This window comes from Chiloscyllium punctatum, chromosome 36 (genome assembly GCF_047496795.1).
Source record: "Chiloscyllium punctatum isolate Juve2018m chromosome 36, sChiPun1.3, whole genome shotgun sequence".
In the NCBI taxonomy this organism is placed as follows: domain Eukaryota; kingdom Metazoa; phylum Chordata; class Chondrichthyes; order Orectolobiformes; family Hemiscylliidae; genus Chiloscyllium; species Chiloscyllium punctatum.
The window spans coordinates 27,790,681-27,816,366 of record NC_092774.1 but is presented as its reverse complement, the minus strand read 5'-3'; the positions used below and the strand labels follow the sequence as shown (position 1 = coordinate 27,816,366).

General features: G+C 47.1%; 1 protein-coding gene and 2 non-coding genes across 3 annotated transcripts in view; 2 read left to right on the top strand and 1 right to left on the bottom strand.

The window, feature by feature from the left end:
* Positions 1 to 355: 355 nt before the first annotated feature.
* On the top strand, positions 356 to 427 carry trnae-cuc (transfer RNA glutamic acid (anticodon CUC)). Its single transcript has one exon. It is a non-coding gene; the product is annotated as a tRNA-Glu (tRNA).
* A 196-nt stretch (positions 428 to 623) lies between these two features.
* LOC140460300 (uncharacterized) overlaps positions 624 to 25,686 on the bottom strand; it is a 749,266-nt gene continuing 724,203 nt past the window's right edge. The window contains exon 4 of the transcript XR_011953969.1: positions 624 to 647. The gene's annotated coding sequence lies outside the window, so the exon portion shown is untranslated. The remainder of the gene's footprint in view (positions 648 to 25,686) is intronic.
* trnae-uuc (transfer RNA glutamic acid (anticodon UUC)) lies at positions 21,105 to 21,176 on the top strand. Its single transcript has one exon. It is a non-coding gene; the product is annotated as a tRNA-Glu (tRNA).

The following is a 25,686-nucleotide window of genomic DNA, read 5'->3' as shown; positions in this document are numbered from 1 at the left end:
TGATGCCCTGGGGTTGAAGTGTTCCGAGGCGGAAGATGAGGTGTTCTTCCTCCAGGCGTCGGGTGGGGAAGCAGCGGCGACGAAGGAGGCCCAGGACCTGCATGTCCTCGGCCGAGTGGGAGGGGGAGTTGAAATGTTGGGGCACAGGGCGATGGGGTTGATAGTTGCGGGTGTCCTGGAGATGTGCCTTGACTCTCCAGTCTCCCCAATGTTGGAGTGATCGCATCGGGAGCAATGGATACATAAAATTACATTGTTGGCTGTCTCGGTGAAAGGCTTCTGACGACACTGGCCTGGGTTTGATTCCCGGGCAGCGAAACAATTTTCAGCAGAGATACCAACGTTCGCTCATGTCTCCCTGGTGGTCTAGTGGTTAGGATTCGGCGCTCTCACCGCCGCGGCCCGGGTTCGATTCCCGGTCAGGGAAGCCATCTTTCTTGTTCGGGTCACTAATCTCGTGTGTGGGTATGTGAGACTCTGAGTTTCCAGTCACATTGACGTTTAAAACCTAACTAAGCAGAGCGACCGCCTCCTCCTTGTTGTCAAGGCCATCAATATCCAAGTCCTGGTGAATCAAGCGACTGTCAGACTTCGATGTGATGTTTGGTCTGAGATTTCTGGATCTAAATTCTTCTCTTGTAATATTCCTGTGGAAAGAGATTGCAAAGGTCATCGCTGTCAGTCCACAATAGAAAATCAAAACACACAATTCTAGTTTCTGTGGATCATTCTTTCCTCTCTTAATACCCAAGATCTTTGTGCTGATCTTTTTGTAAATGTATTTAGCAGGGAAATGTGGTGGATTTGCATACTCCATGAAGAGTTCACATGGACTCAAGTAGTTGAAAGGACATCTATCGTGCGGTATTGACGTTCTTCCTGAAGATACACAATATGCTGCGGTTAAATATTATGAGCCCAGAACCAACTGCAAATCAGGCTTTTAGAGGCATAAACATTCCATCAAATATGTACCATATACCCCAGACTTATCTGTCTTATATTAATGCACGGTTGTCTTCGATTCCCAGAAGACTCAGATTTAAGTTGCAAGTGTGAATTTTTATAAAAGAAGCCATGTTTTTGGACTCCTTCCATGTCATACTGAGTCTATTACTGGAAATACATCAATAGTACACCGGGATTCGTGGATCAATGACGTGAGGCTTATCTTTACCCGTTTATAATTTTCTGTTGCATAAATGTTTCGACGAATGCCAATATTTTTCACCAGCCATAGAGTCGGAGACGTAAAACACAGAAACACACCCTTCACTCTAAATTGTCCATGCCGATCGGATATGCAAAATTCATCTTGTCCCATTTGCCAGAACTTGGCCTATATCCCACTAAATCCTTCCTCTTCATATACCCATCCAGATGCCGCCACCAGCCTCCACCACTTCCTCTGGCAGCTCATTCCATGCATGCACAACCCTCTGCATGAAAACGTTGACTGCAAGGTCCCTTTTAAATGTTTCCCCTCTCACCCTCAACCTATGCCCTCTAGTTCTGCACTTCCCCATCCCAGGGGAAAGACTTTATCTATTCACCCCAACCACGCCCGTCAAGTTTTTATAAACCTCTTTGAAAAAAATCACTCAGCCTGCGATGCTCCTGGGAAAACAGCCCCATCCTATTCAGCCTCTCCCTGTGGTTTAAAACTCTTACCCTGGGAACATCCTTGTGAATCTTTTCTCAATCCTTTGAAGTCTCACAACATTGAAAGTCCCCTTCTCATCTCGAACCTGTGCCCTATTTTCGTTGACCTTTTCACCCTGGAGGGAAAAAAACTCTCTGACGATCATAGAATCCCTCCAGGGTGGAAACAGATGATTCAGCCCAACAAGTCAACACCGACTCTCCAAAGATTAACCCACAAGGACTCATTCCCCTACCCCTATTACTCTATATTTATCCGTAACTAATGCACCTACGTACACATCCCTCAACACTGGGGCAATTTACACACAGACAATCCAACTTAACCTGCCTATTCCTGGACACGATGGGTAATTTGGCATGGCTAATCCACCCGAACCTACACATTTTTGGAATGTAGGAGGAAGTCCTTGCAGACATGAGAGGTGGCGTGCAGGTAGAATGTGCAAACTCCACACAGACAGTCACCAGAGATTGAAATTGAACCCGGGTCTCTGGCACTGTGTGGCATCAGTGCAAACCACTGAGCTACCCTGCCACCCCAGTCCAGCCAATCTGTGTCTCATCATTGTTTCGACGTCTCCCCTCAGCCTCTGTCTTCCCAGAGAAAAAAAAATCAGGTTTATGCCACTTCTCCTCATAACTAGAGCCCTTCAGACCAGGCAATGTCCTGGTGAGCCTTGTCTGTACCCTCTGCCAGAGCACCCACATCCTTCCAGTCGTGTGGAGACCAGAACTGAACGTAGTATTCCGAATGTGGCCAGAATAAATAGCTGTGACATAACTCGCCAACTCTTACACTAAAGGAAGCGTGCTGTGTTTCTTCTTGACCACCGTACCGACCTGCTTTACCACTTCCACGGATCAATATGCCCAAATCCTTCTGTATGTCAGTGCTGCTATGAGTTCTGCCATTTATAATACAATTCTTACATTTCCTTCGTCTCTAGCTTTGGACTTCCGCTACCATGGGGAATAGACATATAAAGTTGAGCAGCAAGACAAATTTCAACAGGAATAAAATGTCGAGCCACAGGGAAAAATAAAATTATGGCTCCAGCTTATTTCTCCTATTGACATTTGGATGATTAAAACCTGTCAGTGAAACCAGCCTCTCCCAGAGCGTATTGCACATGCTTCGTGGTATCAGCTAGCACTGCGCATGTGCTGCGGTGTCAGCAAAACCACTGAGTATGCTAGTCGCTGTCCGCAGAAACGGCCCCTGACTTTCTTGTGGAGGACCAAAGCCTGGTCCTCCTGCCAATCAGAGAGACCCCTTTGTCTGCATGTGGAAGTTGGGCCATGAGCTTCTGCAGCAGCTGCTGCTCCTCTCTCTCTGAGGAAGATTGAAATTAGTCCCAGACTGCAACATCTTTACTCTGTCCAACATCTGTGGGTACGGCACCCTCTTTTCTCACCCACTTTTCCATTTATTTTTCATTCTGGGTTTCAGTTGCTGTCTTGCACGAACTGAAGGGAAAGGGAGTGAATCCAGGGAGGAGACAGACTTTGGAAAAGTTGGTCCAGGGCTGTGTTTCAATTGGCAAATGCATGGCAAATGCAGTACCACAATTAAAGTTATAGACTTTGCTTTGGAAAAAAATAAGCAGGAAGGAGGTGCATGGTTTAAATGTTAATAGACTGGGATGTGGAGGAAGTGTGGACTGCAGATTCTGGAGATCAGCGTCAAGTGTGTCGCTGGAAAACACAACAGGTCAGGCAGCATCCGAGGAGCAGAAAAGTCAACGCTTTGGGTACGAACTTTTCATCAGGAATGATGTGTGGATGTACAAATGGACCTCACTGTCCTTCTACACAGTCAAAGCCAATTGTCAGACAGGTCCAGCAAGCAATGAGCAAGGCGGTACATTAGCAAGAGGAGTTCAAAAATGTGGATGTCTCCTGCAGTTTTGGGCGGTGGGGGGTGGTCATTGAATATATTCAAGCCTGAGTTAATCCGAATTTTGAACAATAAAGAAGTGGATGGTTATGGGGGAAAGCAAAAAAATGGTTTTGAGACCAGTATAGAACAGTTACAGAGTCATACAGTACAGAAATAAACACTTCAGCCCAACTAGCCCAATGCTATGTTCTCATACTTAACCAATCCCACTTGCCAGTGTTTGGCTCATATCCCTCTGTCGCAAAGCTGGTTCTTTTTTCTAAAAGCTGGACCTTCTTCTCAAGGATACTATGTCCTTGGCTTCTTTCAGAGGGGTTGTAAAACAGTCCCAGGCTCCAAAATGACTGGTTTAGTACAGAGATTAAAAGTATATCGGGAGGCCTTTTTGTTTTAATGTAAACAGATAAGACTTTATGTCCAAGCTTTTATGTTTTTGAAGTGACGTGCATAATAAAAGGGGAGGGGTCAGTTGTGAAAGCTGAAATCTTGTTTGAGTGAGTTCAGCAGTGGACTGTGTGGAGAAAAGCTGTTAAACCCTCTCTCCTTCTATCTTCCTAACTCTGACCTGTCAGCTTCTGTTTCAGTTTTACTCTCTGTTTAAGAGGTTTGTTTATTGGGCCTGTTGTGTACATTTGGAACAGCATATTTAAGTCTAGTTTCGATAGGCTGAGTTCTGTGGGTATTCTCTATTCTGTTCTTTGTGATTCCTTCCACAATCTTGTGAATACACTTCTGTTTTAAAACCTGGTAGTCAACCTAGCTAACTTACTCTGGGTAATTTTCACTGTACACAGTACATTTAACAAACTTATGGTCTGAGCTACCTGCTTAAGAATGTTTTGAGTGGTCTAGCCGAGACCATAACACCTCAGAACCTTTCCCATTCATGTCCTTATCCACATTTAAACATTGTTACTGTGCCAGCATCCCACGCTTCCTCTGGACATTCATTCCACACACAAACCACTATTTGTGGAGAAAAAAAAAGTGTGCCTCATGACTTTTTAAAATCTTTCTCCATTCACCTTCAAAATTTGCTTCCTAATCTTGAAAGCCCCGCTCTAAGGAAAGTACACCCGTCATTCACTTCATCTGTAGCCCCCATGATTTTTTCAGTTTCAGGTCACCTCTCAACCTCCTATGCTCCGGTGAAAAAGATTCCAGCCTATCCATCTAGATGTAGGTATATTCGTATCCAGTTATGATCTGTTCAATGTTGGTGCAGGCTCGAAAGACCGAATAGCGTATTCCTACTGCCAATTCTCTCACATTGTGTCCAGGACAGCAAGACACCAAAAGATATAGGAATAGAAATCAGGCTATTCAGCCCATTGGTCTGCTCATACAATTTAATCATGACTGATAACTTTCTCAGCTGAAAAATGTGTTGCTGGAAAAGCGCAGCAGGTCAGGCAGCATCCCAGGAGCAGGTGAATCGACGTTTCGGGCATGAGCCCTTCTTCAGGAATGAGGAAAGTGTGTCCAGCAGGCTAAGATAAAAAGTAGGGAGGAAGGACTTGGGGAGGGGCGTTGGAAATGCGATAGGTGGACGGAGGTCAAGGTGAGGGTGATAGGTCGCAGTAGGGGTGGGGGCGGAGAGGTCAGGAAGAAGATTGCAGGTTAGGAAGGCGGTGCTGAGTTCGAGGGGTTTGACTGAGACAAGGTGGGGGGAGGGGAAATGAGGAAACTGGAGAAATCGGAGTTCATCCCTTGTGGTTGGAGAGTTCCTAGGCAGAAGGTGAGGCGTCCTTCCTCCAACCGTCGTGTTGCTATGGTCTGGCAATGGAGGAGTCCAAGGACCTGAATATCATTGGTGGAGTGAGAGGGGGAGTTGAAGTGTTGAGCCACGGGGTGGTTGGGTTGGTTGGTCCGGGTATCCCAGAGGTGTTCTCTGAAACGTTCCGCACGTAGGCGACCTGTCTCCCCAATTTAGAGGAGGCCACATTGGGTGCAGCGGATGCAATAAATGATGTGTGTGGAGGTGCAGGTGAATTTGTGGCGGATATGGAAGGATCCCTTGGGACCTTAGAGGGAAGTAAGGGAGGAGGTGTGGGCGCAAGTTTTGGATTTCTTGCAGTTGCAGGGGAAGATGCCGGGAGTGGAGGTTGTGTTGGTGGGAGGTGTGGATCTGACGAGGGAGTCACGGAGGAAGTGGTCTTTTCGGAACGCTGATACGGGAGGGGAGGGAAATATATCCCTGGTGGTGGGGTCCGTTTGGAGGTGGCGGAAATGATGGCGGATAATACACTGCATATGGAGGTTGGTGGGGTGGTAGGTGAGGACCAGTGGGCTCTGTCCTGGTGGCGGTTTGAGGGGCGGGGCTCAAGGGCAGAGGAGCGGGAAGTGGAGGAGATGCGGTGGAGGGCATCACGTCTGGAGGGAAATTACGGTCGTTGAAGAAGGAGGCCATCTGGGTTGTACGGTATTGGAACTGGTCCTCCTGGGAGCAGATGCGGCGGAGACGAAGGAATTGGGAAAATGGGATGGCGTTTTTACAGGGGGCAGGGTGGGAGGAGGTGTAGTCTAGGTAGCTGTGGGAGTTGGTCAGTTTATAGTAAATGTCCGTGTTGATTCGGTCACCCGATACTCTTCACCGAACACTGATTACTTTCCATTTCAGTTTCATTATCCAACTCTCTTTTGAATGCCATAATTGAATCTGACTCCAACACTCTCTCTTGCAGACCATTCCAAAGGTCGAAGATTTTCAATCATTAACGAAATAAGTTCTGGATCTCTCTCAAAACACAATTCATATGGATCTTGCTTCGAATCATTTGCAGTAAGTTCTTTACATGGACAAATTTGCAGCTCAGAGCATTTGTTCAAATTTAATATTATATTGGTGTGGCACAGTGCTTGGCATTGCTACCTCACTGCATTAGGGACCCAGGTTCAATTCCCACCACAGGGGAGTGTCTGTGTGGAGTTTGTATGTTCTCCCGGTCTGCATGGTTTTCCTTCCACAGTCCAAAGATGTACAGGTTAGGTGGAGAGAAATGGAAAGGTCTAGGAAGGGGAGGGAGGAGTCTGAGACGGTCCAGGTGAATTTGAGGTCGGGGTGGAGGGCTGCACGTTCCGAGATTGAGAGGTTGGAGTGTGTGTTTAGGCGGTTAATGTCGCGGCGGCAGTTGGCTATGAAGTGATCGAGGGCAGGTAAGAGGCCAGCACGGGGTGTCCAGGTGGATGGGGTGCTTTGGAGGCGTTGGAGGCGGGAGAAGGGGTCGTCAGAGGGTGGGCGGGAATCCTGGTTGAAGAAGAAGGCGCGGAGGCGAAGGAGGCGGAAGAACTGTTCGATGTCACACCGCGCGTTGAAGAGTAGTACTGGGTATTGTCGTGATTGTAATTATGACAGTCAGCTGAGTTCCCTTATTAGGGTGTTCCCCTACTTTTGTTAACATTTCACATCGATAACGTTTAGATTCCCAATATCTGCAGGGTGCTTTCTCTACTTGAGTGATTCAGTGACATTTTTTTTGATGAATTGCTCCTGTGATATCTCATGAGAGGGTTTATGATTTTAACAATTAATAAATTGTTCTGGGTAACAATGTGCCCAAGTGAGAAAGAACTGACCATCCTTAAATATTTGTTTTTAAACAATGGACATAAAATTAATGTTTGGAAAACACACAACTTGTCATGTATTAAGATCAGAAATAGGAATGGGAGTAGGCGGTTGACTGTTGAGATGCTCTGTCTTTCTTCACCGGCCATGGCTGAATTCTCTCTCCATACTTTTCCACGACTTCACTTGATGAATGGGCTACGCTCCAAGAGCTTGTGAGTTTTAAATAAACCTGTTGAACTATAATTTGGCGTTGTGTGACTGAGGACAAAATCTTTTTGATTGAGGATGTTATTACACATATTGGAGCAGTGTTATTTGAACCTGGGCCTCAGGGCTCAGAGGTAGGGACACTACCACTACACCATAAAAAAGCCTCTCTGGTAAATGAATGGAAACATCTTCCTCCTCAACATAGGACACGACCATTGTTCTCTCCGAGCCCATTAGAGTAAATTGAGCCATTCTCTTGTTGAATGAATGAGTGAGAACACCTTCCTCCTGAACGTGGGAAGTTACTTCTGTGCTCCTCGAGCCCTTTGTAGTAAAGGGGCGAGGACAGTGAAGGGCCTGCGAACCTCTCCACCAATCCCAAAGCCTGAGGTACGTGCGGACTAATTGGAGAGCGACATTCCGGGGGTAGGAGCAATACTGTCCGCACACCCGGTCGCCATTGGTCAGGTGGAATAAGGTGCGCTCTGATTGGAGAGAGCGTGGATGACGCGCATCACTGAAGGAGGAGACGGAAAGAGAAGTAAAACAAAGATGGCGGCGCGAGGCTGCGGTTTTATCATCGACTCAGCGGGCGGTTTCTGACGGAGGGGGGGGCAGACAGGCATCGTTTACCTCAGAAAATACCTTTAAAATACATTTCAAATTAAAGTCGGAACTTTTCAAACAAAAGTGGTGAAGAAAAGGAGACAGTCCCCGGTGGGGTTTATTGTTTAATTTAATATAATTTCCGGGGCCCGGGAAGGGGGAGGTGACGGTTACCGGCTGAACGAGAAAACAAATTAAAAATGTCGGCGGTGGAGGAGAGAGAGCCGGCGCCCGCGGCTTCTTCGGCGTCGGCTGGAGCCCAGGAGCTCAACAACCCCCCGGAGCTGGAGGAAGGTTCGAGAAGCCGGTCATGCTATTGGATCCGGGCGGGATAAAGGTCTAAACCAAAGTAAAAGTCAGAGATGTCCAACTGCATTCAACAAGATATTGTATTGGTCGGTGAGAGAGGCCACGCACGGGTATTTCAATCGGAGTCTGATCCCTGAAGCTTTACGACCTTTCCTGTAACCCTTTATTTTGTAAATATATTTATTAATATCAGTATAATAAAAAGATAAAAACACAAATTACAATACAACTACTGTCCATTAACTACTAACCTACCCTATAATACAAAACAAACCCGAACACTGTGCAAAGCAACACCAATAAATATATATATATATAAATAATACAGCAAAAAACCACAAGAATACAGAACAGCTATGCTCGGCGCAATGCTCCCAAATAAAGGAACGGGAGCATTGGATATAGAGCCGTATTAACTCAGGAGACCTCCTCCAGGGCCCAGGGTGACAAACCTTACCATCTTGGTTAAACAAATACCCGAGTTAAGATAACTGACAAATCTATATCCAAATAACTCAAGTAGGGCTGTCATGTCTTAAACAATGGTCCTCGGATTCTGGATTAGTGGTGCTGGAAGAGCACAGCATTTCAGGCAGCATCCAAGGAGCTTCGAAATCGACGTTTCGGGCAAAAGCCCTTCATCAGGAATAAAGGCAGTGAGCCTGAAGCGTGGAGACATAAGCTACAGTCGGGTGGGTGGGGAGAAAGCAGCATAGAGTATAATGGGTGAGTGGGGGAGGGGATGAAGTTGATAGTTCAAGGAGGAGAGGGTGGAGTGGATAGGTGGAAAAGGAGATAGGCAGGTAGGACAAGTCCGAACAAGTCTTGGGGACAGTGCTGAGCTGGAAGTTTAGAAGTAGAGTGAGGTGGGGGAAGTGGAAATGAGGAAACTGGTGAAGTCTACATTGATACCCTGGGGTTGAAGTGTTCTGAGGCGGAAGATGAGGCGTTCTTCCTCCAGGCGTCTGGTGGTAAGGGAGCGGTGGTGAAGGAGGCCCAGGACCTCCATGTCCTCAGCAGAGTGGGGGGGGGAGTTGAAATGTTGTGCCACGGGGCGGTATGGTTGATTGGTGCAGGTGTCCCGGAGATGTTCCCTAAAGCGCTCTGCGAGGAGGCGCCCAGTTTCCCCAATGTAGAGAAGACCGCATCGGGAGCAACAGACACAATAAATGATATTAGTGGATGTGCAGGTAAAACTTTGATAGATGTGGAAGGCTCCTTTAGGGCTTTGGATCGAGGTGAGGGAGGAGGTGTGGGCGCAAGTTTTACAGTTCCTGCGGTGGCAGAGGAAAGTGCCAGGATGGGAGGGTGGGTTGTAGGGGGGCGTGGACCTGACCAGGTAGTCACGGAGGGAACGGTCTTTGCGGAAGGCGGAAAGGAGTGGGGAGGCAAATATATCCCTGGTGGTGGGGTCTGTTTGGAGGTGGCGGAAATGTCGGTGGATGATTTGGTTTATGTGAAGGTTGGTAGGTTGGAAGGTGAGCACCAGGGGCGTTCTGCCTTGTTACGGTTGGAGGGGCGGGGTCTGAGGGCGGAGGTGCGGGATGTAGACGAGATGCGTTGGAGGGCATCTTTAACCACGTGGGAAGGGAATTTGCGGTCTCTGAAGAAGGAGGCCATTTGGTGTGTTCTGTGGTGGAACTGGTCCTCCTGGGAGCTGATCCGGCGGAGGCGGAGGAATTGGGAATACGGGATGACATTTTTGCAAGACGTAGGGTGGGAAGAGGTGTAATACAGGTAGCTGTGGGAGTCGGTGGGTTTGCAAAAAATGGCAGTGTCAAGTCGGTTGTCATTAATGGAGATGGAGAGGTCCAGGAAGTGGAGGGAGGCGTCAGAGATGGTCCAGGTAAATTTAAGGTCAGGGTGGAATGTGTTGGTGAAGTTGATGAATTGCTCAACCTCCTCACGGGAGCAGGAGGTGGCGCCAATGCAGTCATCAATGTAGCAGAGGAAGAGGTGTCGAGTGGTGCCGCTGTAATTACGGAAGATCGACTGTTCTACGTAGCCAACAAAGAGACAGGCATAGCTTGGGCCCATCCGTGTGCCCATGGCTACCCCAGCACACTACTGCTGCACCACTCTGCGCCCACGCACCGAGTGCTATCCACAGGTCCCTTTGAGACTCATGTTGAAGATCTCCATCGCTGTCGTATCATATGCTGTTGTGCAGATGTATGGAGGCTGTGTAAATATAAACTTGTTTTCTAAACGCCCACAATCTGTTGGTTGAACTGTGATTTCATTCTGAATCACAGCATGTGTCACAGCGCAGACGGAGGCCATGCTGCCCACCTTCGCTCTGCTGGTTCAACACGGTAAGGAAACATGTGTCTCTTGCCTTCTCCGTGTAATTCTGCACATTGTTACTTTAAACATGACCACCGAATTCCCTTTTGCGTCTATTGAATCTGCCTCTTTGTCAGTGTCAGTTAGGGATTTACTGACCCCAACCACTCCCTGTACGAAAGCGTTCTTCCTAATGTCACTTTTCGTTCTTTTCCTCATGACTTTAAAAGTCTGCCTATCCTTTCAGGCGTGGGAGCATTTTGACGACATTACTTTCCCTGTCTAGACTTCGCATGACTTGGAAAACTTCAATCAGGCCAGATTTCAAATTTCTGTTCTCCGAGGAGAGCTGTCCTAATTTTCCAATCTTGTTTCATTTCTGACATTCCTTCAACACGGCACCACTCACGTCAACGCAATATTCCATCATGTCGCTTCCTTGCTTTCTGCCCAATTCGTACTCCAAGCAGGTAAAATCAATGACTGCAGATGCTGGAAACCAGATTCTGGATTAGTGGTGCTGGAAAACACAGCAGTTCAGGCAGCATCCGAGGAGTAGTAAAATCGACGTTTCGGGCAAAAGCCCCGACTTTGGCGAAGGTGTTTTTTGAGAAAGTTAACCGGGAACTCTTGCACAAGTCAGAAAACGTGGGCTCGTCCGGGATTTCGCGCAAGTCTACGTAGTAGAAGACCCAACGTGAGAATCATATCCCGAGACCAACGAGCCACACCGAGATCACACAAGCAGCCCCGCTCCACCTTTTTAACCAGCTGAGTCTTGCTCAGTGTGAAATACACTTGACATTGGTCTGAGAATTGCAAGTGGCAAAGACTTTCCAGAACAATTGCTTCTCATTCTGTCTCCCTGCTCCCGTTTGTCCCGGACCCAGGAACCGGGCTCTCTCTACTGGCAGGAAATTAAACCGTTTTGTTTCTAAACTTTTCTCTGACACCGGATTGACCCGTGACAAGCATTACCCTCCTCAACATAGGATACAGAGAACAACAGAAGATCACTCAGACTTCCACGAGGGTGTCATCTCAATTGTGCACATTGGGACAGTATATCAATGTGAAATATTTATGTCGAAGTTTTTGAGAAAGAGATGAGAAGGCGAGGTGCAGAACAGAGCGCCGTTATACGGGAAAGCTGCTAAAGAGGACATTGACTGAATAGGAGAGATGGTTTCCCCTCTGGGTGATGCTCCCATCATGCACCTGCAGACATATCGCCGTCGTACAAGTATAAACTCTGTCTAAATTCCCACATTCTGTTTTTTCGAACTGTGATTTCTCCAAAAGCACAAAATTTCAACACTCGCAACGTGCAAACTTTACAAAGTTCTCATAGATATATTTAGCGAACACCGAGAATAAATTCTTCCAAACTTGCCTGGAGAATTTCAGTTTGAGGGCTCTTGAACTTTAAGTAGAAGGAAGGGAAGCTTGCCTCGAGGCTGTGTAATGTGGAGATGTGTTCCCCATGTTAACTGGTCGTGGTTGACCATCCCAGTGCTTCCCGATGCAGGGTTGCCCTGACCCACAGGGAGGTTTCTTTGATAAACTGCCCTGTGGACTTCCAACCGCACCATGGCGTCATAGTGCGAGCCACCGGTGATGGCCTGCAGGTGCTGTGACACAATAATGATGCTGGCCCTGGAACATGAATGCGAATTCGTTCATTAGTCACGTGGTGTTGAATCATTCCATGGAAAGTTCTTTCAACTTCACGGATGTATGTTTGAGAGGAGATAAATGGGCAGGGCTTACACCTCGGGTCCACTCTTCCTTCACTCGCAACACCCCACACCCACCTCCCATTGTCCCAAGGTACTTCCCGCTGCAACCGCCGAATGTGTCACACCTGCCCATTTACCTGCTCCCTCCTGAATATCCAATGGCTCGAACATACTTTCCAGGTAAAGCAGCCCTTTACCTGCACATTTGCCACATCCTAGTCTACTGCATTCGTTGTTCACAGTGTGGTTTCCCCAAAGTAACATGAAGCATAAACTGAGTGACTGCTTCGCAGAACATCTTGTTTCTGCCTGCAAAAAAAGGCCTTGAGCTTCTGGTTGCCTGTCGCTTTAACACGCCACCCTGTTCCCTGGCCAACGTCTCTGTGTCAGGCATGCAACAGTGTTCCATGAAAGCTAAGCTCCAGATGGAAGACCAACGCCTCATTTTCACTTGGAGATCCTATAGCCCTCCAGTCTTCAACATCGAGTTCAATATTGTTTGGACCCGAATTGCCCCATGCCCTTGACCCCCACCACACCCACACAAGGCCTTGTTATCACATCGTCTGCTGTTACACACGACTTACTGTTAGCCAGGAACAGTCTCCATTAACAGTTAGTCACCCTCCTACACAGATCGTTATTCACTCCTTTGTCCCTCCAATGTTCTCCCTCTGAACTAGCGGCAAAGAGAGAAATGTGGACTGATATCCCTGAGCCACCTGTTTGTCCCATCTCCAGGAACCAGGTTCTCTCCACTGGTGGATAATTAGACTATTTTGCTGTTGCGCTGACGTGAGGAGATTGTGGAAGTGTAAACATTTTCTAAATTCCCACCTTCCGTTGGTGGAACTGTGAGTTCACTCTGAATCACAACACGTGTCACAGCGCACTTGGAGGCCCACCTTAGCTCTGCTGGTTCTACACAGCAAGTAAATGAGAGTCTCTATTCGTATCATTCCCTTACCTTCTCCCTGTAAATCTCCACATTGTTATTTTGAACCTGAACACCTAATTCCCTTTTCTGTTCTTAAACCTGCCTCTTTTTCATGGTCAGACAAGGATTTACGGATCCGAACCACTCCCTGGGAGAAACTGTTCTTCCTAATGTCAATTTTTCTTTTTTTTCCAATTGCCTTGAAATCTCTGCCAATTTTTGGGGAAATTGAAAGGATTCTCATTCCTGCACATGAGGCTGAATTGATTTAATTTCTAACGTAAAGGACTGCGGATGCTGAGAATCCGAGACAGACAGAGGAACTGCTGGAGAAACTCACCAGGTTTGGCGGTACCTGTGGGAGAAAACAGAGTTCTGAAATATTGTGTCTGATTCTCTTTCCACCGATAGTGCCTGACCTGCTGAGTTGGTCCTGCAATTTCTGTTTTTGTTTTTAACTGAAAGTCCATTTCATCTTTCGGGATGAAACACCCCGACACGCCATTTGCAGATATTTAACCCTTTCGAAACCTGTCAAGTGATTGGATTCAAACAAACTCAGCAATGATTCACTTTTTCTCGGCTCCCCAGGCAGAGAGACCTGGGAAATGAAGCTGTCAGCGTGGTTCTGTATTCGTGGGCCGAGTGGTGAATGCGATGGACATGAAATCCACTGCGGTTTCCCCACGCAGGTGTGCACCCTGCCGACATGTGAGAAATGTCGTCAAAAAGAAAGGGAGACTGTTTTCCGGTTTCTTATTTAAGATTCAAATCAGTGGAGGGAGTTGAAATATTTCACTCACATTGGGACTGTTCGGGAATCTGCAACCCACTGCCTGTCAGGGTGGAACAAGCAGATACCCACAGAGCTGCTTTTGAAGCGATGAGCCAAGAGTTTGGAAATCAGACTAGAACAGTGAGGAGCTTGAAATCGTGATCGAAATGAAGCAGGCACCTGAGGATTAATGTGTTTTATTTGCCAGTGAAAGATACTGCTTCACAAAGTTGGGCCTGTGGAAGGGAATCAGTGACGGTGATTATCTTTCGTTGTTCACCTTGTGAATGTTCCCATTGCTGCGCATGTCCGTGTTAACGTCAGAACTCTGCAGAATGGTGGCGTTAGATCAGCACAGGGCCGGGACGCAACGGATGACGCATCTGACTCCACCTACCTGTTTGAAATGCAACTCACAGCTTCTTCACACACACCAATTAATCTTTCTCATTGTTCTGAAGCCGGCATACGGTTTCAATTCCTGATCTGCAGGAACGAGACTGTTTTCACTGTCTCGCGTCAGTAAATGTCCCTGGGAACATCAGAGTCCCGTCACAGCGCTGTCAGATGAGGGGAAGCTGAAATAGCCCCACACGCTGCTCACGGGCACATTTCACTTTCTCCAACTCATCGCCCCAACCATTGCGGGTCCTGAGAGTGGAAAGGAAACAAACACCAAAATCCAGTCTCAGTTTTGTGAATCTTCAGAAAATAAGATTTTGTTCATCCCTTCGGATTTTCTATCTTGTGCTGACAGGAATGAGGATTGTCACTCTTTTAGAAGAACATCGCAAGTGGATGTTTTGCAGAAAAGCCCCACAATGCAATCTGACAGTGACACTTGACAAATCAGGACCTGGATGTTTTCGGCCTTTGAATGTATGTGTTGTGCTCCAGAACTTTGTTTTTCACAGTTTATAATACCTATCTTCCCAGTCCCCTCTATCACTTGCTGAAAATGTTTAATCTGCGTCTTGTAATCCTTTCACTCTATGCTAATGAGAACAGCATTTCCTTGTTTTACCTAAATTATCTTGACCTTGCGTAAATCAAACCTCAATCTAATTTCACTGGAAACCTCCTCCAGTTCAAAAGCCAACTGTTAATGATGGCTCTGTTTCTTGTCACGTGTCCAATTTCAGATCGATGTTCTTAATGTCCCTTATACTCATTCAGATCCAGGTTTCGCTGACAGGGCTAGTACAGAACTGTCACCTAATACATTTACCAATCTCCGTTCATCTTATAGATTGTATTAGCATCATCAACAGTTCTCATCAAAATAATTCGAGAAACTTTCATCACAATATTCTGTGAACAGTTCTACATTAGCTTTGCTGAATGAACCCAAAATTTCTTGAAGTGGCTCCTTATTTTCGGCCCTGATTATTAATCTCTCTTAGCATGGGAATGGATCCTTCCCACCCGCTCTATCTCTCATCAATGTGTGCAGTTCAGTTCAATTTTCCACCAGCCTCCTCCGTTCTGCTCAAATCCAGGAGAATAGGAAGCATTGGGGTTATGACGCGGCCATGACAAGCCCAATACTGACCTTTCCTGTTGGACCCATTCCACGAGAAATATGAGACCACAAGTTGGGGCCTTTAGTTGTGACCGAACATTTACGCTGCCGTCTCAGACATCCTTTGGTGTTCCCCCTCCCAGGGTGGGAACCTGCTGACTATGCTTTTTTAGCTGGCGATTTTAAATGACTTCCTGTTGGTTGCATTATCGCTCAAACTCCAGAAAACCCGTCTCAATAAAGACCCGTTTTCTCATGTCTGTGAATTTATTGACATGCAGGAAACTCGAGTTCTGAACAAAAACCGTAGCACACTCAAAACGTCGGTTCTATTTACCATTCCCCAGATGCTGCCCGACCCGTTGGCTTTCTGCAGTATTCGCTGTGTTTGTTCGACACAAATGCTGCTTTCCATTAAAGAACTTCAATCCCTGTCCTCTGGTAACTGACTCTAGTCTTCGATCATTATCCTGGCCATTCCCACCACTTCTTCTCCCATCATAGCCAACAGTCCCTGGAAATCTCCAGTTAACCTTCTTTGCTCCAAAGAGAACATTCCCAAACTTGGGAATGTCTCCACAAAATGGAAATTCCTCATCCCTGGACATGATGCAAATGTTACAATGGGCAAGAGGTTTTGGCAAAATATTGTCAGTTAGCAGGTGGAAAAATGTTCAGGAAGTAAAACAGAAATCCCAGTCCCAGCTTTGTGAATCTTTAGAAAATCTTTGGGAAGTGGAATTAGAGGAGAATGAACTATCCGACTGAGCAGAGACAGTCCAGACATTGTCCCCTTGTTGAAGAGGCCGGGAGATTGACTCTGATATTCTCGGGACATGAACTGAACTGAGACATTGAAAAAATTCTCGTTCCTGCACATCAGGAATTCAAACCCATTCTCGGCTCGGGGTTAATGTGAAAAGTCGGGAACAGGCAAAACACTGAAAGGCTCGAAGGGCGATAGCCCCAGTGTAGGAAAACGACTTCCGCGTGACATGGATGAGCCTGCAGATGGTGGGATCAGACTGTCCCCATGTCTTCACAATGAATGGCCCAGGCTTTATTATACAAAAGTAAAACTGTAGAGGACAATGATAAATCTGGGCACGGGAGGCTGGATTATGAATTGACTAACAGCCTCTTCTTAGAGACTGTGCAAACTGCGTGCTAACTTCTCTCTGTGTCGCCATTGGTCAGCCTGTTCGGCTGTTAACCGCACAGGCTGGTTCGAAGCCCCGCCCCACCCCCACCCCCACCCCCACTCCTCCCGGGGCGTAGTGTTTGTTCTTCTCGCTCCTACCGCTTTCTTGGCTGCCAAGTTGCGCGTTTTTATTGGTTTCAGGAAAATGTTTCCCAAACGGAAATCTTCTCCACTGAGAAAGCACAAAGGCGTTTCTGAATTGACTGAATTTCTAACGCAAAGGGCTACGGATTCTGAGAATCCGAGACAGAAAGAGAAACTCTGGAGAAACTCACCAGGTTTCGCTGTAGCTGAATGAGAAAAAAACAAGTTCTGAAATGCCGTCTCTGATTCTCTTTCCACTGATGCTGCCTGACCTGCTGAGTCGCTCCTGCAATTCCTGTTTTTGTTTTTAACTGAACGTCCATTTCATCTTTCGGGATGAAACATCCGGACTCGCCATTTGCAGATATTTAACCCTTTCGAAACCTGTGAAATGATTGGATTCAAACAAACTCTGGAATGATTCACTCTTTCTCAGCTCCACAGGCAGAGGGACCTGAGAAATGAAGCTGTCAGTGTGGTTCTGTATTGATGGGCCGAGTGGTGAATGCGATGGACATGAAATCCATTGCGGTTTCCCCACGCAGGTGTGAACCCTGCCGACTACAGTTGAGAAATGTCGTCAAAAAGAAAGGGAGATTGCTCCACGGTTTTTTAAAGATGCAAATCAGTGGAGGGGTTGAAATATTTCAATCACATTGGGACTGGTCGGGAATCTGTAGCCCACTGCCTGTCAGGGTGGAACAAGCAGATACCCACAGAGCTGCTATTGAGGCGATGAGCCAAGAGTTTGGAAATGAGATCGAACAGTGAAGGCGTGAAGTCGTGATCGAAGTTAAGCAGGCACCTGAGGACAAAGGTGTTTTATTTGCCAGTGAAAGATAATGCTTCACAAAGTTTGGACTATGGAAGGGAAGCAGTGACGGTGATTATCTTTGGCTGTTCCTCTTGTGAATGTTCCCATTGCTGCGCGTGTCCGTTAAAAAGTTCCAGGAAAGAACTTCAATCCCTGTCCTCTGGTAACTGACCCTAGTCAGTGGCAATAGGTTCTTCTGATCATTAACCTGCCCATTCACACCACGTCTTCTCCCATCATTGACAACAACCCCTGGAAATCTCCAGTTAACCTTCTTTGCTCCAAAGAGAACATTCCCAAACTTGGCAATGTCTCCACAAAATAGAAATTCCTCATCCCTGGACATGATGCAAATGTTACAATGGGGAAGAGGTTTTGGCAAAATATTGTCAGTTAGCAGGTGGAAAAATGTTCAGGAAGTAAAACACAAATCCCAGTCCCAGCTTTGTGAATCTTTAGAAACTCTTTGGGAAGTGGAATTAGAGGAGAATGAAGGATGAACTGACGGACTGAGCAGAGACAGTCCAGACACTGTCCCCTTGTTTAAGAGGCTGATTGACTCTGTTATTCTCGGGACATGAACTGACCCGAGACATTGAAAGAATTCTCTGCACATCAGGAATTCAAACCCCTTCTCGGCTCGGGGTCAATGTGAAAATTCGGGAAGAGGCAAAACACTGAAAGGCTCGGAGGGCGATGGCCCCGGTGTCGGAGAGCTCGTTCCTCGTGACATGGATGTGCCTGCAGATGGTGGGATCAGGCTGTCCCCATGTCTCCATAATGAATGTCCAAGGCTTTATTATGGAAAAGTAAAACTGATAGAAGACAATGGTAATTTTGGGCGGGACGGGTTGAATTATGAATTGAATAGTAGGTTTCTCAAAGACACTGTGCACGCGCTGCTCGGATCTGTCTCTGTGGCGCAATTGGTCAGCGCGTTCGGCTGTTAACTGAAAGGTTAGTGTTTCGAGACCACCCAGGGACGGGGTGTTTCTTGTTCTCGCTCCTACCGCTTTCTTGGCTGCGAAAGTGCACGTTTTTCATGGTTTCAGGAAAATGTTTCCCAAACGGAAATCTATTCCACTGAGGCAGCACAAAGGGGTTTCTGAATTGATTGAATTTCTATCGTAAAGGACTGCGGATGCTGAGAATCCGAGACAGAAAGCGAAGCTGCTGGAGAAACTCAGCAGGTTTGGCTTAACCTGGATGAGGAAAAAAACGAGTTCTGAAATGTTGTCTCTGATTCTCTTTCCACTGATGCTGCCTAACCTGCTGAGTTGCTCCTGCAATTTCTGTTTTTGTTTTTAACTGAACGTCCATTTCATCTTTAGGGATGAAACACCCAGACTCGCCATTTGCAGATATTTAACCCTTTCGAAACCTGTGAAATGATTGGATTCAAACAAACTCTGCAATGATTTACTCTTTCACAGCTCCACAGGCAGAGAGACCTGGGAAATGAAGCTGTCAGTATGGTTCTGTATTGATGGGCCGAGTGGTGAATGCGATGGACATGAAATCCATTGCGGTTTCCCCACGCAGGTGTGATCCCTGCCGACTATAGTTGAGAAACGACATCAAAAGAAAAGGGAGATTGCTCCACGGTTTTTTTTTAAATGCAAATCAGTGGAGGGGTTGAAGTACTTCAATCACATTGGGACTGTTCGGGAATCTGTATCCACTGCCTGTCAGGGTGGAACAAGCAGATACCCACAGAGCTGCTTTTGAGGCGATGAGCCAAGTGTTTGGAAATGAGACGAGAACAGTGAAGGCGTGTAGTCGTGATCGAAATGAAGCAGGCACCTGAGGACAAAGGTGTTTTATTTTCCAGTGAAAGATACTGCTTCACAAAGTTGGGACTATGGAAGGGAAGCAGTGACGGTGATTATCTTTGGCTGTTCCTCTTGTGAATGTTCCCATTGCTGCGCATGTCCGTGTTAACGTCAGAACTCTGCAGCATTGCGGCGTCAGGTACGCACAGTGCCAGGGGCGCAATGGTGGACGCATCTGACTCCACCTACCTGTTTGAAATGCAGCTCACAGCTTCTTCACACACCCCAATTAATCTTTCTCATTGTCCTGAAGCCGGCATACGGTTTGAATTCCCGATCTGCAGGAAGAAGACTCTATTCACTGTCTCGCGTCAGTAAATGTCCCTGAGAACATCAGAGTCACGTCATAGCGCAGTCAGATGAGGGGAAGCTGAAATAGCCCCACACGCTGCTCATGCGCACATTTCACTTTCCCCAACTCACCGCCCCAACCACTGCGGCTCTTGGGAGTGGAAAGGAAACAGACACCAAAACCCAGTCTCAGCTTTGTAAGTCTTCAGGAAATAAGAAAACTGTCCATCCCTTCGGATCTTCCATCCTGGGCTGACAGCCTTGAGTTTAAATGGCTGTCCAGTCAGTGCCGATTCGTTTAGGCTGAAAAAAATCTTCCTTATCTCATCCCAGCATTTCTTGCCACAGAGACCTGTGTGGCAGAGTTCATGTATATATTTCCTTGTATGGTATTTTGTAAATAACATTCGTTTGCTGGTTGTTTGTATCGGGTATTTCAGGTTCATTAGCCGCTGTTTAAGTGTGTTGGTAGGTTTGTGGGCTACCATGATGCTGAGAGGTTTGAGTTGTCTGGACATCATTTCCCAGATGTCTTTAATGTAAAATAATGTGCTAGGGTTTCTGTAGACGTTGTGTCTACTTGTGTCAGTTTGTTGATGTGAAATCGGCACACTGGGTTTATTGGGTAGGCAAAAGTGAGGACTGTAGATGCTGGAAACCAGAGTTTAGATCAGAGTGGTGCTGGAAAAGCACAGCAGGTCAGACAGCTTCCGAGGAGCAGGAAAATCGACGTTTCGGGCAAAAGCCCTTCATCAGGAATAGAGGCAGGACGCTTCCAGGGGTGGCGAGATAATTTGGGGGGTGCTGGGCCAAAGGTAGCAAAGAGTACAATAGGTGAATGGGGTTGGGGACGTAGGCGACAGGTCAGAGAGGAGGGTGGAGCGGATAGGTGGGAAGGGAGATTGACAGGTCCTGAGGTCAGCGCTCAGCTGGAAGGTTGGAACTGAGGTAAGGTGGGGGGAGGGGAAATGAGGAAACTGGTGCAGTCCACATTGATGTCCTGGGGTTGAATGTATCCGAGGCAGAAGTTGGGGCGTTCTTCCTCCAGGCATCGGGTGGGGAGGGAGGGGCGATGGAGGAGGCCCAGGTCCTGCATGTCCCTGGCAGAGTGGGAGGGGAGGTTGAAATGTTGGGCCACAGGGCGATGGGGTTGATTATTGCGGGTGTCCTGGAGATGCTCCCTCAAACGCTGTGACTTGACTCTGCGACGGGGCTCCAGTCTCCCCAATGTAAAGGAGACCGCATCGGGAGCAATGGATACAAGAAACAACTTTGGCGGAAGCCTTCTAAATACCGTGACCCGGGATCGATTTCCGGGCAGGGAAGCAATTTTCAGTAGACCTGTCAAACTTCACTTCCGTCTCCCTGGTGGTCTAGTGGTTAGGATTCGGCGCTTTCACCGCTGCGGCCCGGGTTCGATTCCCGGTCAGGGGAGCTTATTGCAGTGTGTTTTTTTGGCTGCCCATTCTCCTAAAATGCGCTGTAGATTTACTTATTGGTCTTCGGAGTCACTGGGTGCTGCACTGTGTTGTGGTTCGTTGAAATCGTGCCCTCGTTCAGATTTGTTTGTATGTGTAGGGATGATTACTTCTGTAGCTAAGTACTTGGTTCGCGTGTATTGCTTTCCTGCAGAGGCTGTTTTGAATTTATCATTGACTGTTCGGTCTACTGTGACATCTAGAAATGGCACTTTGTTGTTGTTCTCCTCTTTTGTGAATTTTATGCCAGGAAGGAGATTGTTGATGGTGTTGTAGGTTTCCTCTAATTTGTTTCATTTTTTGATGACAGAAGTGTTTCATGGGCGTTTCGTTGATTTGTTTGTAGGGCTTGTTACTGAATATGAAGTGGGTGGTAAGGCACAGTTCCACGAGGTTGACAGTGTTATGTTTGCTGATGAAGTTGGTGCTGTGTTTTTGTCTTGAGTTCTTCGAGTCGTGTCTTCAGTTTTCTTTGGCCACGTTGATGTTAATGGATGTGAACAGGGCTGTTATGTCAAAGGACAACATTACTCCATCCTCTTCTATCTTCGTGTCTTTGGTGTTCAGGAATTGTTGGATGGAGTAAATGGAGTGGCATGAATCTTCGACTTGGTGTTTTAGTCCTCAGTGGAGGCCTTTGACTAGTCTGTATATTGGTGTTCCAAGTAGTGAGACTATGGCCTGAGGGGGGCTCCTAGTTTGAAAAAGAGGAGAACAACAATAAACTGCCAATCTTAAATGTCACAGTCATTGGTTAACTTCAAACTAGCATCTACAGAAAAACAACACACACAAACCAAATACTTAACCACAGAAGCAATCATCCCAACACCCACAAACGAAGCTGCATCAGGACATTATTTCAACGAGCCACTACACACTGCAGCACAGAGAAACTACGAAGACCACAAGAGAAATACGTATATAGTGTATTTAAGGAGAACGCGTCCCCAATAAACCCATTCCGCCGATTTCAAGGTGATGCTTCCAAACTCACTCTCAAAAATTCGGTTTTTCCCTCCATTCTTTCCTGTTTGTTTTTTGAGGGTTTTGAAAGCGTTCCCAATCCTCTGACTGAGTATTGGAGTTGGGAAGGTAAAAACAATGACTGCAGATGCTGGAAACCAGATTCTGGATTAGTGGTGCTGGAAGAGCACAGCAGTTCAGGCAGCATCCAAGTAGCTTCGAAATCGACGTTTCAGGCAAAAGCCCTTCGTCAGGAATAAAGGCAGTGAGCCTGAAGCATGGAGAGATAAGCTTATCTCTCCATGCTTCAGGCTCACTGCCTTTACTCCTGACGAAGGGCTTTTGCCCGAAACGTCAATTTTGAAGCTGCTTGAATGCTGCCTGAATTGGAGTTGCGAAGTTATGTTGTGGCTGTACAGGACATTGGTGAGACCACTTTTAGAATATTGTGTGCAATTCTGGTGTCCCTCCAATCAGAAGGATTTTGTGAAATTTGAAAGGGGTCTGAAGCACCAATGGGCCCACAGAGGGGAAGAGGCCCTTCTGTTCCCCTGAGTGTAGGAAGGGCTTCAATGATTCCCATGCCCTGCTGACGCACCAGTTGGTCCACACCGGGGAAGGCTGTTCTCTGGCCCCAAGTGCGAGATGGCCTTCAGCAGGTCTTCCCACCTGTTGAGACACCAGTGGGTCCACACTGAGAGGCCGTTCTTCTGCCCCAACTGCAGGAGGGGCATTGCTCTTTCCTCCGACATACTGTCCCATTGGTGTGTCCAAATGGTAGAGAGGTCGTTCAGTTGCCCTCTGTGCAGGAAGGCCTTCAGCAATTCCTCGGCCCTGCTGAGGCACCAGTCTATCCACACCGGGGAGAAGCCGTTCTCCTGCCCCGAATGTGGGAAGGTCTTTACCTGCTCCTCCACACTGCTGAATCACCAGCTGGACCACACGGGGGTTTGGGGGGTGGGGGAGAGTGGCGGAGGAGGGGAGATCATTCTGCTGCCCTAAGTGTGGGAAAGCCTTCTGCAATTCCTTTGCCCTACTGAAGCACCAATGTGCCCACACCTGGGAGATGCCCTCCAGCTGGACCGAGTGTGGGAAGAGGTTCATGTTTTCCTACAACTTGCGGAAGCACCAGCGGGAGCACCAGCTCTCCCAGCAATCAGATCCTACCAGTGATGATGCCTTCAGTCACCTCCCAGGTCTGAACCTCCTGCCAGTTCTGACAGTGGGTGCAGTGGGAGAGTAGGTGGGCTGTTTTAGTCTTCTGCTGGACTGCAATTGCCTTCCCGACACCCCACAATCACAACTGCATGATGGCTCAGGGTTAGCACTGCTGCCTCATGGCACCAGGAACTCAGGAATACTTCCACCCTTGGGAGTCTGTGTGCAAGTTATGGAGGGTCGGAAAATGGATCTGAGTTGGTTAGTTTTCGGAAGATCAGTGCAGATGTGTTCGACTGAAGGACCTGTTTCCACATTGTGGGGGTTCTATGATTCTATGAGCTTTGCCTTCAGTGGACACTGTTTCTCATTGAGCCCGGGACTGCACATTGCCAATGAAATGAACCAGAGAAACCTAAGATCGCAGACCATCGGAGAAGAAGTTTGGCCTACTCTGCCATTCGTTAGTAACAAAAGTATTGGATGAGATTAGCTTCAGTGTGGAAACAGGCCATTCATTCCAACAAGTCCACATCGACCCTCCGAAGTGTAAACCATCGAGACCCATTTCCCTCTGACTAATGTACCTCACTCTATGGGCAATTAAGCATGGCCCATCCACATGACCTGCACATCTTTGGTTTATGGAAGAAAACAGGACCACCCAGAGAAAACTCACTCAGACATTGGGGGAAAGTGCAAATTCATACAGACAGCCACCCAAGGCTGGAATCAAATCTGGGTCCCCGGCACTGTGAGGCTGCAGTGGTAATCACGGAGCCACTACATATTGCAACCCGAAGTTGGCAAGCCGGGGGTTGGGAGAATACAGCAAGCCAGGCAGCACCAGGATGTGGAGTAGTCAGCGTTTTGGGTATTAACCCTTCTTCATGACTGAAAGAGTGACTTATCTATGAGAAAAGATTTACATGAATGTTGCTGGGGGTTGGAGGGTTTGAGCTGCAGGGAGCGGCTGAATAGCATGGGGTTGTTTTCACTGGAGCATCGGAGACAGAGAAGTGACCTAATAGCGGTTATAAAATCATGAGGGGCATGGACAGTGCAATAGACAATGTCCTTTCCTTGGGCAGGGGAGTCCAGAACTAGAGGGCATAAGTTTAGGGTAAGAGGCGAAACAAATTAAAGTGACAACTTCTTCATGCAGAGCGTGGTACTTATATGAAATGAGCTGCCAGAGTATATGGGTCAGGTGCTGTAAAATGGGACGAGATTAATTTAGGATATCAGGTCAGCATGGACAAGTTGGACCGAAGGGTCTGTTTCCATGCTGTACGTGTCTCTGACTACTGGTCCTGATGTAAGTTTAAAATAGAGTCCAAGTAACTTTGAATAGTTCAATCTTGTTGAGCTCACCTCCTGAAAAGTTTCAGATGAATCCCTCTGAGCGATACTGTTTAAACATGCTGAGTTGGACAAAGTATCCCATCAAGTTCAACACAAACCCAGAGTTGAAGAAGTCAGAAGTCAGAACACCAAGGGGACCAAAACTGATCACAATATTCCAGGTGCGGCCTGATCAACATCCTGTATAACTACAACATAACTTGCCAACATCTATACTCAGTTCCCTAACTGATGAAGGCCAGTGTGCTGAAACCTTTCTTCACTGCCTTGTGTACCGATGTTATCAGAGATATAGGACCTATTTTAAACTGATCCACGGTCCAGCTGCTGGGAGCACAGAAGTAGAGAATTGCTGCGTGAGTGTGCTGGGTAGATAACCCAGAGGTCGATGGGTAAAAACCATGTGATGCTATTGCTCAATGTCTCTGTAAGCTGCTTTCATATACAAAGGTTCTGTGCATCTGGTTCCCAAAGCTTCTTCAGTGGAGGCGTGGCCGCTGGAGCCCAGGAGTTCAACAACCCCCCGGCGCTGGAGGATGGTCCAAGCTCCAAGAAGTGAGAGGGGGCGGGGGGGGGGGTAAGGCTGGAAGCTGGATTTGCTCAATGCTTGTATTTTTAACTCATTTAAATGGTACCTACTGTATGGGGCTATGGTTTACATTAAAACCGAAGGATCATATCAGAGTGTTTATATTTAGCAGTGGTAGTTGGTAAAATGCACACTCTGGGGGAGCACTTTCTATGATGCTGCATTTCTCGCCTTCTGCCCTTCCCCCATTTCTAATCTCCCATCTTGATTTTATATTTTTTTGGTCAAATTTAATTTCAGATTAATCAGACTTGCGATTCACTGTGTGCTATTAATTTGTTTGTTCGAATATTGTAAGTCAAAATTAATGGTGTCATATCATATCTGATGTCAGAGTTTGACATTGAATGTGCAGGTGTGAATACCAGTAAGTTGTGAAAATAACTCA